This window comes from Phoxinus phoxinus, assembly GCF_949152265.1.
Source record: "Phoxinus phoxinus genome assembly, chromosome: 24".
Taxonomy (NCBI): Eukaryota; Metazoa; Chordata; class Actinopteri; order Cypriniformes; family Leuciscidae; genus Phoxinus; species Phoxinus phoxinus.
Genome location: NC_136899.1, coordinates 21,763,391 through 21,778,062, shown reverse-complemented (window position 1 = coordinate 21,778,062; position 14,672 = coordinate 21,763,391).

Genomic DNA, 14,672 nt, shown 5'->3' with positions numbered 1-14,672 from the left:
TTTCACAACTTTTTTCCAGTTGTATTCATATACATATTATAAATTAATAATAATATGTAGATATGAATCTAACTGGAAAAAAATGTGAAAAGATGTATTTTAGAGCTCTACAGTCATCTACTGGTTAAAGTGATATGTTTTTTTTTACTTTTAAAACTGAATTTTCTGAAATATGGGCAAAAATCTTACACTAAACCATGTCAAATGATCCATTTTATCCCAATGAATGAAATTTAGAAATGTGGGTCTTTTATAAGGTGAATTTGACATAAAAAAAACTGTTGTTGTTTTTTAAATAAAAACCTATATATTAAAATATATATTTTTTACATTTATTTATATACATTTTGTGGAGTAAAAATGTCCAAATGGGAAGTAAAAACATTAATAAACTGAGTAAAATTACATTGTAAAAACAAAACAAAAATATTTTGTTACAAAATGACATTTTGACTAAGACTCCAAACAGCCCGACTGCAAACCACAAACTAAACGCGCACAAGGGTTAAAGTGGTGGAACATAGTTCAGAACAAAGTGCAGCCATACTAGGGCATTGTGTATCAAAAAGTTAAATGAAAATAAATAAATAAATAAATACAAATAAATAGAATGAAGAAAAAAATGTAATATCTATATAACAAACAAATAACAAAATGGCAAATAACAAAAACTATAGATCTCTTGTAAGATTTGTTTTGTTTGGATGATTATAGAGACCTTTATGATTATGTAGATATATATATATGTCAACAAAACAATCGTATTATTAACATGAAAATGACCTTGCTTCCTGAAAGTAGGGGTAGGAAGTTGACAGCCTCATGTGACAGGAAGGAACTGAATACCTTTTTCTTTTTTCTTGAAATCCTTTACTTGGTTGTTTGTTTTACCGGTCGAACCAGTCGAAAGACTCCATTTGTCCATTATTTATTTCTAAAGAAACACGACAATGTATAAAAGGCTCCATTACTTTGCATCTTACGTTATGGCCCCGTAGAAGCCGTTTTTGTAAAAATAAGCTAACGATTGCATCATAACCACGCGACTCTCTGTCGCACAGAAGAGAAATTACCGTATAGGAGAAGCTCGGAGGCAATCTTTTACTGTCTATGAGGCGATCGGGGGGGCATGGAGGCATAAAGTCAAGGGAGAAGCCCATAGATAGAGAGTCCATAAAAGCAACGGGACAAAATATTTAAACAAAGTTTTTAAGGAATTGGAAATAGTTCGGTATGTGGCAAGTGAAATACATATGAAGTAACACATTTATCCACAAACGTTTATCCACAAACGTTAAATAATTTATCTACTTCATTTAATAATAAATAATAATAAATAATAATAAAAAAACCCATCTCAATGTCAATCGCGGTTAACGGCATTCCTTTATTTATTTACAGATCTACGCTTGAAAATTAATGTGATCCCTTTCATCCTGGGCGGAAGCCTACAAAATGTCCTAGCCTACATAACCTAATGTGAAATAAAGAAAAAGGTTTTTGTTCAAGTGTTTTTGACCATGATTTATTAGCCAAAACTACATGATTTAACACCTATAGCTCACAAGTCTTTATATATTGGAATATTATATGGTCAAATGTTTTACGTGAAGAGATAAAATCATGTGTGTGTGTGTGTGTGTGTGTGTGTGTGTGTGTGTGTGTGTGTGTGTGTGTGTGTGTGTGTGTGTGTGTGTGTGTGTGTGTGTGTGTGTGTGTGTGTGTGTGTGTGTGTGTGTGTGTGTGTGTGTGTGTGTGTGTGTGTGTGTGCATATATTAAAGTCGGCATGAAATCAAAATTGACCCTATTTACTTTGTTAGTGGATATTACTAGTCTTGTGGTGAACAATTAATCCGTGCAAGTTAATACACAGAAAAAAATAGTTTGCCGTGGTTATCTTTAATCAAAGTCTGAAAAGTTGCTTCCGGGTCTGGAATGGCAATCTTTTCTGATGACATAGGCTTGACGGCTTGGGTTGCTTAAACGCTAAACCACTCCCCTCAAACCGTTCTGCTATGGGCGAGAGATGGAGAGGAGGAGCGCTAAAGTAAAACCCTGCCCTCCGTTCAATATTCCGTTTCACTCGGAAATGTGTCACAACACTTGAGAAAAGTCGTTTGCATCTTCCGTTACACACAGACTTTAAACATGTTAAAAATAAGCTAAACAAAGTAAAGTTGCTCCTGCTCGCCGTCTCTGCAAGATTAGGTGATTCATATTTCTCTCGGCACAGCTACTAGAAGACTTACAACTGGCGGACAGGTTGCGCACGTCACATCTACGTCGTCAAGCTCAGTTTGAGTCTGCGCATTTCGCCTGGCGATCAGGAAGTGAGAGCTTCAAATGGGCTTCACTTTTCTCCGTTGAAATCTATGGGGTCGCTGTGTCCATCTTATATACTGTCTATGGGTAAATATGATCCCAGATGATGTCCCACCAGCAGTAGGCCTAACCAGGGTCTATTGTGGAGCCCATCCCGGTCCAGCAGCTCAGCAGGGTCTCACTGCATTTAAATAATTACACCTCGGGTGTGCATTATTTTTCTAATAATTCAACGGCCTGGAGTCAATTATTCCGCTTATACTACAGTAATACTCGAAATATTGTTCAGATGATGTATTTCAAGACGTCTGTAAAGTTTTTGTCATTAAAACGCTCTTGTATGTAGGACTAATTCCTTGCGCATCTAAACCCATGCTCCGTTGCTAATTCCAAAACGTAATTTTAGAGTCAGACTAGCCTAATAAATGAAACACAAAGCCCTTTTAACAAGTACAGGCCTATCAATAATTATTTATTTGTTATATTATCTGCAATGATTACGAAATCCCGTGCAGCAGGACTATCAATTTATTTAAATATTCAGTTTAATTTTCTATTGATTATATATAGGACTATATACTTTATTAATTCAAATTAAACTGCATGTTTCCATTGATTGTAAAGTTAGATATTGAAAATTGCAGACCAAGCGCATGGGGCTGCATGTTTTTTTCTTTTTTTGAATTGTATCCTATTTTCCGTTATTACAGTTAACTACGCGAAGTGATATGGAACTGTAATGCGGTCAAGACCTACCTGGAACTACTTTAGCCGCGCAGTTCCCTGAAAATAATTGCACACCGTAGAACCTCCGTCAACCAATCAGATTCAAGCATTCAACGGCCCTGTAGTATAAATATATATTTCTCAATCAGAAGAGAAAACAGCCTGTCCATCCTCTCCCTACTCTCCTATGCTCTCCTCGCCTCTGCAGTCCCATGTATTCTCTAATCAAGTCCAAAAACCGCCTTTGTGGTGCTGGTGCTGATGCTTGTGCTGGTGCTGCTCGTGCTGGGGCTGCTGGTGTTGCTGGTGCTGCTGCTGATGATGCTCGTGCTGGGGCTGCTGGTGTTGCTGCAGGTGCTGGTGCTGATGCTCGTGCTGGTGCTGCTCGTGCTGGGGCTGCTGGTGTTGCTGATGCTGCTGATGCTCGTGCTGGGGCTGCTGGTGTTGCTGCAGGTGCTGCTGATGCTCGTGCTGGGGCTGCTGGTGTTGCTGGTGATGCTGCTGCTGATGCTCGTGCTGCTGCTGATGATGCTCGTGCTGGGGCTGCTGGTGTTACTGATGCTCGTGCTTGGGCTGCTGGTGTTGCTGGTGCTGCTGATGCTCGTGCTGATGCTGCTGGTGCTGGTGCCGTCCCTGGCTCCTCCTCACCATGGGCACTCACTGCTGAACTCTGAGCCCTGGTCTGTCCTCAGGGATTGAGGCAATGAGGACAGGGAGGTTGGTGCAATGCCTCTGTCCCAACAACTCATCCACGAGGACAAAGCAGGGCCAAGTTTCAGCAGTGGGTTTCCCACTCACACCCTCACCTGTCCCAGTACACTTGCAATCCTAAGGCAGATTAAATTGACCATGGCTTGTTAACAACAACAGCACAATACATTTCAGCAAAGATGTGTGTATTAACTTTATTAATTAATATGTATTTTTTTTAAGGTTTTTTTGGGGGGCCAAAAATGAAGAACTCTTCGCCAACACTGGCTAATGTTAAATAATATTAATCAGAACTTTTATTAACTCCCCACGCTCCAACTTCTCCCTGATGCTGGGTAAACTATCCCCTTAACATTCATTTGCTGTTGGTATGCTAATCCATGATCAGCATAGACTAGTAATATGAATAAAGTGCAACCTTGTGTGTACTTGTGTTTGTTTTAATCAAGAGGAAATTAAAATATTTGCTATTTTATAGTATTAAAATAAAATCAGGTGTCTGAAGATCAAGATCCCAGTCATTCAAATGTGATGTGTCTGAACATTTACATTTTACATTTAGTCATTTAGCAGACGCTTTTATCCAAAGCGACTTACAACTGAGGACTACAGAGAGCGAGTCATCGTGAAGAGGCAAAAATAACGCAAGAAGTGCTCAACATACAAAGTGCAGGCATTGCTCAGAGTAGCATAAGCCAAACAATGGAGGATTAAAGGAAACATTTTTTTTTTTTTTTTATGTCAAGTGCTCATGAAAGAGATGAGTTTTCAGTTGTCTTTTGAATGTAGTTAGGGATTCTGCATTCCGGACGAGGGTAGCATGGAATTCATCATTCCACCAGCAAGGAACCGTGAATGAGAATGTTCTGGAGAGTGATTTTGTGGCTCTCTGTGATGGTACCACGAGCCGTCGCTCATTGACCAATCGCAGGCTTCTGGTAGGGATGTAGACTCGTAGGAGCGAGTGAAAGTAGGAGGGAGCTGAGCCTGTGGTCGATCTGTAAGCAAGCGTCAATGCCTTGAACTTGATGCGAGCAGCGAGTAGCCAGTGCAGAGAGATGAACAGAGGAGTGACGTGGGCCCTTTTGGGCTCGTTGAAAACTGCAGCATTCTGGATCATTTGTAGAGGTTTAGTTGCACATGATGGAAGACCAGCCAGAAGAGCATTGCAGTAATCAAGCCTAGAGATAACCAAGGCCTGGGCGAGAAGTTGTGTTGCATGTTCAGTTAGGAAAGGCCTGATCTTCCTGATGTTGTGCAGTGCAAACCTGCATAGACACCTAACCCTAGCTGCTCCCGACGAGCTGGATGGCGCCTTGCATGGCTGACACCGCCGTCGGTGTATGAATGGGTGAATGTGAGGCAAAATGTAAAGCGCTTTGGTGGCCATTGGGTCTGTGAAAGCGCTATATAAACAGTCCATTTACCATGATCGAGCTGTCTTTGTAATGTGGTCTGTGAAGGTCAACAAAGTAAGATTCTTGTCTGATGTGGACAGTGGATATCTGGTACTATCTGGTACTATGGAAAAGTTGCTCCACTCCCTGGAAAACGAGAAAGGAAACGTTTTATAATCTAACAATACAAACTGCTTTGAACTCCCACATACAGTAACAAGTTGCAGACTTAATATTTATTTCAAACAAATTATATAAATGTTTTACAGGGATTTTACAGTACTAAATATTTACATCTGAGTCATGCAGAATGTATCATCTGTAATACTGTTGTGTAACCAGTAGATGGCTGTATAGCCCTAAATATAAACATATCCATGGCTGTGTATTCACTAGTTGCTGCTTTCAGTCATAATTACTTGCATGTATTAGTGTTTTGAATTTGGACATATATTTATTATTAAAGAGTATTAAAGATTAAAAAAATTTCTCAGAAATGTTCATTTGAAGTGCACTGTAAAAAATGATTTTATGGCAAAGTAAATAAAACAGGAAAAATCATGTATCTTGTGACAATCAGCGGCTGGAGTGCCCGCTTGAGCCACTGGGGGGCACTCCTTCTCTAGTTTTCATTACTACTTATGGTTTCATTTGGACTGATTATGCTTTATGTCTCTCACCTGGTTTTGATTATGCTTGTTAGCTTCTATGATTTAAGCCTTGGTTTTCCTTTGTGTCTTTGCTCAGTATTGTATGTGTCTGACTGCATTACCTAGCGTTTTCCCAGTTCCTTAGTGTTTCCTAGTTTCTCAGTTCCTGGACTCCCTGCCTGTATCTGGTTTTCCCGTTTGCCTTGCCCCTGTATTGTACTTCTGCTGTATTGGACTGCTTACCTGGACTCTGACCCTCTGCCTGTGTACTCGTTGTGTTATCTGGATCTTCCTCTCATTAAAGCCTGCATTTGGATCACCACTGTCTGCGTCCTCGAGCAGTTCATGACAGAATACTGAGCCCCTACTGATCCAGAGGCTGAGAGAAACACGGACCTCGTTATGGATCCCACAGCGCAGATCGTAAGCCTCCGTCAAGGAGAACGTCCTCTCAAAGATTTTGTGACAGATTTTTTGAAGCTCTCTCGTCAGTCCTACTTGGATGTAGGGCTGGGCGATAAAACGATAACGATAATTATCGCGATATAATTTTTCTCGATAAAACGATATCAAGAGTTCGATAAATGTTCGATAATGTTTTTGCGCCAAAAGCGGAACGAATCTCATTTGAACCGCGCGCGCCACACGGACCGTTTATCCGCTCGGCTCAAAGTCCAAACGCGAATAGAGCGTCACATTCGCTTTTAGACGCGCGAATGCATTCAAAATGTTCAAGCGTCAAACTAGACGCGGTAGACGCGAATGTGACGTTAAATTCAGGTTTAAATACCTTTATTTGCATGGTAAAAAAAGGCTTTACATTGCCAAAGTTGAATCAGGCAGTGATTGACAGTGCTCTGGTCCAATGGCATCTGTATCATTGTCTGATAAGATAAGATAAGATAAGATATACTTTATTGTTTCCGAAGGGAAATTTGTTTTGGACAGCAGCTTTACAGAGACAACACAAAATACAAAGTTATAAAGAATAGACATATCTCTACACATCCTCTCATTTACATTAGATTGGTACGTAGTTACAACTCACATATTGCAAGTTCTTAGAAGTATACATATTGCACAAATGAGATAATGCACACACACACACCTACCCTGCAAAATACACAATTTACATATTGCACCATATTTATTTACATATGGTCTAAAATAGCACAACTAACATATTACACACCCCAATAACCTACAAATAGCACAACTAACATATTGCACACTCCATATGGCCTACCATAGCACAACTAACATATTACACAACCCAATAGCCTATTGCACAACTAACATACTGTACAACTCACAAATTGCACTATGACATTTTCCACATAACGTAATATAACGATCCAACAGCCCATACATTTCACCCCTAACATATTGCATTACCCCAATAACCTACTTATTGCATGATGGCATAGTGCACAGCCAGCCAGCCTACATGTTAGAGTTAATAAGCTTGATAGACATAGGCAAGAATGAGTTTTTATATCGGTTTAGCCTGCATTTAGGAACTCTAAATCTTCTGCCAGAGGGTAAAAGTTGGAATTCTGGTTGAAGTATGTGTGTCGGATAAATATGTGTATAATATGTGAATACTTGAGCGATACTTGCGAGACATCGTCTATATACGAAAATATCGTCATATCGCCCAACCCTAGTTTGAACTAACATATGACAGAATGTTGTAGTTTGATAACAAAGAATCTTAAAATTCATATGGCAAAAGGAATGTCTCATAGTGATAGTATTTCCATTCCTTTCGTGTAGTTGCCCCTGAACCACTCGGTGGGCATGGTCTGCTTGTGATTCTGACAAATGTGTCTCACAGTAATGTGCTCTCCAGTTAATTGTCTAGCCCCTCCCATCTTGTTATCTTATTATTGATTCATTTGCCCCACATTTCCTCCCTCGTTCTCCTTTGTTTGCTCTCCCTATTTATTCTCCTTGTGTTTTTGGTCCTGTGCTGTTTCGTCGTATTTACACCATGTGTTTCCCTGCTGTCAAAGTCAAGTCAAGTCAAGTCAAGTCAAGTTGAGTCAAATCAAGTCTTGTCAAGTCAAGTCTGTCTTGTTTTCCCCCTCGGGGTAGTTTTTGTTTGTGCTTTGTTTATTTTTATTATTAATAGAAACCCATTCTCCTGCAATTGAGTCCTCGCTTCATCTCCTCAACCCCAAACCCCTGACAAGTAGATTTTTCCACTTGGACTTTAGTGTTTCATAATCTGTAAAACAAACACAGATGCATTATTCACAAACTCTAACAATGTGTTTTTTATTCACATGTATTTGGCAACAGGGGACTTGATAAACAGTCTGGCGTACTGCTACCGTCTCGGAGTCCAGACTGTGTCCAACCGTATCAAGGAGACAAAGGGCCATTAAAGAACGAATGTTGCCAATATATCTCAATATAAGCCCACAAAGGACACAGCTTTGTCCTTTGAAATTCGGTGGGATTTTCCCAACTGCATTGGGGCACTAGATGGGAAACACATCTACATCACTGCTCCACCAAAATCTAGAAGCTTTTTTTTTACAATTATTGGCTCCTTCTCCATCATTCTCCTTGGTTGATGCTATCTATAAATTCATTGCAATCCAGGTTGGTGATTTTGGAAAAAGCAGTGATGGAGGAGAATGAAGAAGAAGTTTGCCTGGTGCTGAAGACCTGGGAAGATGTCGCACGTGATGGTTGGAGATGCCACATTCCCTCTCAAGCCCTACTTAATGAGACCCTACCCAGGGAAGAAATTAGAGAGAAGAAAGGCAAATTTCAATTACCGTCTCAGTAGAGCCTGAATGACAGTGGAAAAATAATTCGGCATACTATCCTTGTTCTGGCAAATTTTCCACAGTGACATTAACTTGATGCTGAAGACTGAAAAATGTACTGTTTAATGTTATTTTTTAGTATTATTTTTCTTTATTAATTTTCTTTATAATTTCATAATGTATTTTGTGAAGTCAGACTATGTTTGTACATGTGTGCTAAGCAGAAAGCTGGTAGAGCTATATTTTGCTTAGAGGTATGTGTGCGATGTAACATGTTCTTTGCAGGGAAAGGAATGTTTCCACTAATGTAAACAACAAAAGATAGTTCTTAATATGGAAGTGGATTGTTAATTTTCATAAGAAACATTTCCATCTCAAAATTGCCTTCTGTTTTATTCAAGCATCTTTCTTTTATTGTAGACAATCATCAGTACAGTACCAGACATGCAACTAAAGGCAACTTCACCTTAACCATAGCAAGAACAAATGCCATAAAAAAAAACACTGTTATGTTCAGAGGTATGAAGGAATGGAATGAACTGCCAAAACATATCATGCTTACTAACAATGCTAATAAATTTAAATTAAATGTAAAACAGCATTAATCATAATAATACATCTGACTGTTTATATTTATTTATAGATGTGTGTGAATATGTATGTACATGCACATGTGTAGGTATATTTATAGGCGTATGTGTAGAATGTGTTTTTATATGCGTGTGTATCTCATGCCCGTATGAGGGTACATATGTACGTTGATATGTGCATATACATGTGTATATGTGTATGTGTTTGTGGATTTACCTTTTTTATTTTGTATTTGTTGTATTTTTAATGACTTTCTCCTTTTTTTTTTTTTGTAGGCCTACATATTTTTCAGTACCCCAGGAAGAATAGCTGCAGCACGGCTGTAGCTAATGCCAAGTCAAGTCAAGAATATTTGTATAGTGCTTTTCACAATACAGATTGTATCAAAGCAGCTTCACAGTATTAAATTAAAATAATAATAAAAGGTCCATGTGGGGATCCTTTTTGATAAAAACTATAAAAACTAAATTGCGCCATGTTTAAGCATGACGTGTACATATGACATATACGTTCCAATTTTAAGAAGCTCAAAGCAACATGTTTTGTTACCTTACATGGAAGTTGTAAGTCTCTCTGTGATGTATATAAGCTCAATCTTACTGTACCACCTCAGAGAAGCATTAACCCTTTGGGGACTAAGCCCTTTTTGGTCCGTTTTCTCTATTTTTACATTTGGGCTTATAAACCATATGTAATGGAGATGGAACACCATGTGTTTGGTATCTATGGATTCAGAAGACCCTAAGCTAACATAAGCATGCATTTAATGTGTTTATAAAGGAAGTATGAGTGAAAAATGTACAATAATCGAGAGAATTTCAAAAACGAAAATTTGATTTTTGTCATTTATTACTGAAAATCACCCCTCACACAACAATAGTGAACAGTTTTTGAACCAAAAAAATATTTGTCAAACCCTTTGCTTGACAGACATTTGTCATTGTTCAATCAAATGTGTTAAGAACAATGAAATAAGGAACTTTTTTTACAAACAGTCCCAGGCGTGAAAAAGCGGTCTGCTCAGAACTAAATGAGACCTGCTTGCTCTGGGGCCGTATTCACAAATAATTTTAAGGCTAAAAGTAGCTCCTAACTGGCGAATTTAGGAGCAACTCCTAAAAATAATGGGCGTGTCACTTCTAACTTTAGGACTCCTAATTTTTTTCACTAAGAGTAATTCACGAAGCATTTTAGCCCTAAAAGTAGCACCTAAGTCTGGGACAGCTTAAAAGAAGTCGAGAGGACTCCTAACTCACTAAGACCTATTCACAAAGGATCTTAAAATCACAGCGCGACACAGTGTGTTGGAGACAGCCAATGACACGGAGTTATTACAAAGACACCGCCTTAACCTTGAGGGAATACTGATTGTTGTGGATCTTGTGAGGGATGCAATAACAGCGCCAACTAATCGCAACAACCCAATCAGTGCCGAATTGAAATGTTTGATAACACTTCGCTACCTGGCAACGGGGAAAATGCAATTGTGTAATGCCGACGATTTAGCGATATCCCAGCCATCGGTAATGCAGATCCATCCACCAAACCATCAATGCACTCTGTAGACCCCATATTATTCGACAGTTCATAAGTTTTCCTGACATTCGCCAACTCCAAAGAAACAAAGCCAGCTTTATGGATATTGCCGGTGTGGTCGGTGCTATAGACGGGACACATATTAAAATATTTGCACCACGTCAGGATGAGGACGTGTTTGTGAATAGAAAGAAAACCCACTCCATCAATACCCAGATTGTGTTCGATGCAAACTTCACAATTCTCGATGTTGGATCCCAGTGCCGAATTTCCCTTTTATTTTATTTTTATTTTTTTCAGCACCAACTGGCCAGCAGCAGTAACTGATCCTGCGTCAGTTGGGCTTTCTTTTCCGTTTTGGCGAGTTCATAATCCGCCGTCATTCAACTATTACATTACTTAAATAGGAGCAATATTTCCTTGCTTTAAGTAGTCTATTTAGGCTAATAGGATGTCAATTAACCAACCAAGTGTTAATGCAAGTGTCATTTTTCATTATTAGGCAAGTGGCAGTTTTAATTAGGGAATTAGGCTACCTCGATTTAATTTAATTTAATTCACAACTTCTCTCTCTCTCTCTCTCTCTCTCTCTCTCTCTCTCTCTCTCTCTCTCTCTCTCTCTCTCTCTCTCTCTCTCTCTCTCTTTCTCTCTGCCTTTTTAAAATTACACTTCACTGGGGCCTGCACAAACATGTTATTATATATGCATTTCGATTACATTATTATTATTATTTTGTGTAGGACACAGACATATTTAGATGTCGTAATTCCATGATTGGTGCGTCTGTGTTATGTTTCGCATGATGGCCCTGTCATCTAACAACCAATCACCGTGATCATTGCGAGGAAGCGCGTGCATGAGAATTGACGTCATCCATAGCAACGAAGACTCGCTCTTAGTTTAGGAGTTGTCATTTTTCCTTACTAAGAGTAGGTCTAAAAGGCGTTGTGAATAACTTTTAAGAGAACACTCCTAGCTAAAATCTTTTAGTGCGATTTAGGAGTACTCCTAGTGGTAAGATAAAATGCTTTGTGAATACGGCCCCTGAAGAACAGACACACTCACAACCTGGCAGATTTACTTTGCAGTAATTGTTCCAGAGCTTGTTCTTGTACTGCTTGCCATCATAAAAGTGCTAAAACAATACAATACAATAATAATGCTATTTAAGTTATTCTGTCTCTTATATAGATCTCTGGGCGCTCTGTAATACTCCGCTCCGTTCGCTATCTGTCTCATTCTCCGTCCACATGACGCTGTTTGTTTGCACATGTTGAAGGCTAGAGTCCTCTGATTGGCTTACCACCGTCATGGTAACCTTCTTCTGATTGGGTAAAAAAAAAAAATCCTCCCAGCGGCAATTTTTCCATTGGTGGAGTTTGCCTAACAACATCGATTTCATTGGCCTTTTTATGCAGTGGTATTGCGCAACAGCGAAGTGTGTGTATAATACAAACAGGATATCACTGTTTTCAGCGGAATCTGAGGAAGACGGCAAAAAAGACCGCACCTCTCTATCATTAATAGTTTTGAAGATAATTGCACATTTGTAAAAGTATGCCTTTTTGGGCGGTACCGCTCAATTTGTCCCCAGAGGGTAAGGCATGATGAGGGGGTGAGAGGAAGGTGGAAACATAGAGATTATGGGGCAAGGAAGGAGAAACCCAGGAACCATTTACATCTAGCATGATGGGGTGAGAAGATAGAATAATGGGGAATAGATAAATCTAGAATGAAGACCTCTCATGTAGCCTTATTCTTATATGCCTGTGTTTCTCTCTGTCTGACATATGACACATGTTTAATTACAGATGAGCCACACCTGAGCGCAGCCTACTCAAGCTACAAAAGGTTTCCGGAACCACACCTGAAGGCGTACACAGAGCCTGAGAACAGAGTCGATGCACTGCCGTGCTGTCTGTCTGTATAGCATTTGCAGTCCACCCCGGGAATCAAAAGCGTTCCACGTTTGGATTTGTGTCTTTATTTGTGAACCTACCCAGCATTTGCTCACCGACCTATTGAATAAACATACCCCTATAAATTTGACACAAGCTGGTCTGTGTGCGTCTCTCCGTTATGTTAAGGGTGGTGTCCGTCCGCCCGTAACACTTAACCAGTCACACACCTTTGTGCCATTCCTGAAACATAGTACATACCTGTCATTTCCAATGTGTTTGATTTTTCACTTTACCATGTCTCATGTTGAAGTCAGCAGGACTGGTACCTAAAAATATTAAATAAAGCTGTGAACATGCTGCATATATATGTAATGAACACCAGGTTTGTTGTGCCTTGTAGGCATATAGGGCTGCATAAAATATTAATAACAATAGTATAGCAGGCATCGTTAAAAAGGAACACTTCATTAACACTACACTAGAGAAAAATATATTGATGATCATATGTTACTTCAAATGTTTACAATCGATATGACGTTATGAAATGAGATTGGAGTAAAAACATGAAGCCTATGTTTGGTACGTTTTGTGGATCGGGCCGAATTTTTCTGTCCAAGCCCGGCCCGCGTCCGACGGGCATAAAGATATTTATGTCCGAGACCGACAGTTAAAATCCCATTTTTTTCTCATACTAATGACACATGTACGTTTGTTTGTGTGGAAAGCAAGCTTTTATTAAGCAACTGTAGGCAGGCATTCGGAAATGTCAAGAGATGAACGCATCAGCGCCATGGAGCAACAAGCGCTCTTAACACAGGCGCGCATGCACGTGTTTCGTTGTCATGGCTACATAAACAAATTTCCTCACACAGCGCTTTCAGCTCACTCTGTCTCCACAAAAATCTTTCTGAAACAAGTCTGGAAAATTAACTGAAACTCAGCTAAAGTAATATTTAAATGTCTACTTTTAAATAAAACAATTCACATTTAAAACAAATATTCTCCTGCAATGTAATCTGTATGAAACTAAAGAGAAGTTTACTTTATCCTTTCTCAGCTCATTATCGTTAATTTGTTCACACACACTCACAGACCGCACTATTCATAAGATAATGTGTTGAGGCCATCTATGCAAAATAGATAAATGCCTTAACAGCAGCAATTTTCATTAATTCATTCACTTTCCTGCGCGTTTGGAAGATGGCACGCTGCACCGGCGATGAAGCTCTTCAGCTCATCCTGGATAGTGATGAAGAGTTCACATTTTCCTCAGAAGAAGAGCAGGACTCCGACGATGAACGTTTGTATTTTGAAGCATAGACATGTATAGAAAGGCTAGATGGCTCAAGGCGGAGTCAGCTGTGTCGTCACTTGGCGGCCATCTTAGGTCAGGAGACTGCGCTGCTGCTCCCTGCTGCTGTGGACGAAAGGTGAGTGACATACGCCAACTAAAATGCTCGTAACTTGCTGAATTCTTGACGGATTTACAAACGGTTTGGTTTATTACAAACCTTATTAACGTGGCTATGATTTGTGCTGATGCCGATGTTTAATAAACTCCGTGGCTATAATTTTGAGCAAAATATAGTTATTTCAGCACTACATGCACAATAGACTTTAATGTTATAACTGGACGAGCGGTCCTGTCCTAAGATGGCCGCCGTGTGACGTCATCGGGTCCCATTGGCTCTCAGCGCCGGTAAGCCATCTAGCCTTTCTATACATGTCTATGTTTTGAAGAGCGACTTGATCCAGCCGTGGATTTCGGAAAAGTAAGTCTTTTAGTTCAACTTAAATTAGTTGACAAGCTATTTTTTATAAACATGTACATATTTTACTGGTTGGACTATTTCCAGACTTGCCATCTACTAGTATTCAGAGTATTGAAATTTAAAATATATCTTAATAGGCAGGTTTTAGTTCAATTTAAACACCATTTCTAAAAAGTAAATTTGTATTTGTGCCTATAATGTTTTAATATATATATATTTTTGTCAGCTGATAAAACCTGTGCTTCAGGGACCATATTAATATAACATCTAAGGCTAAATGTAGC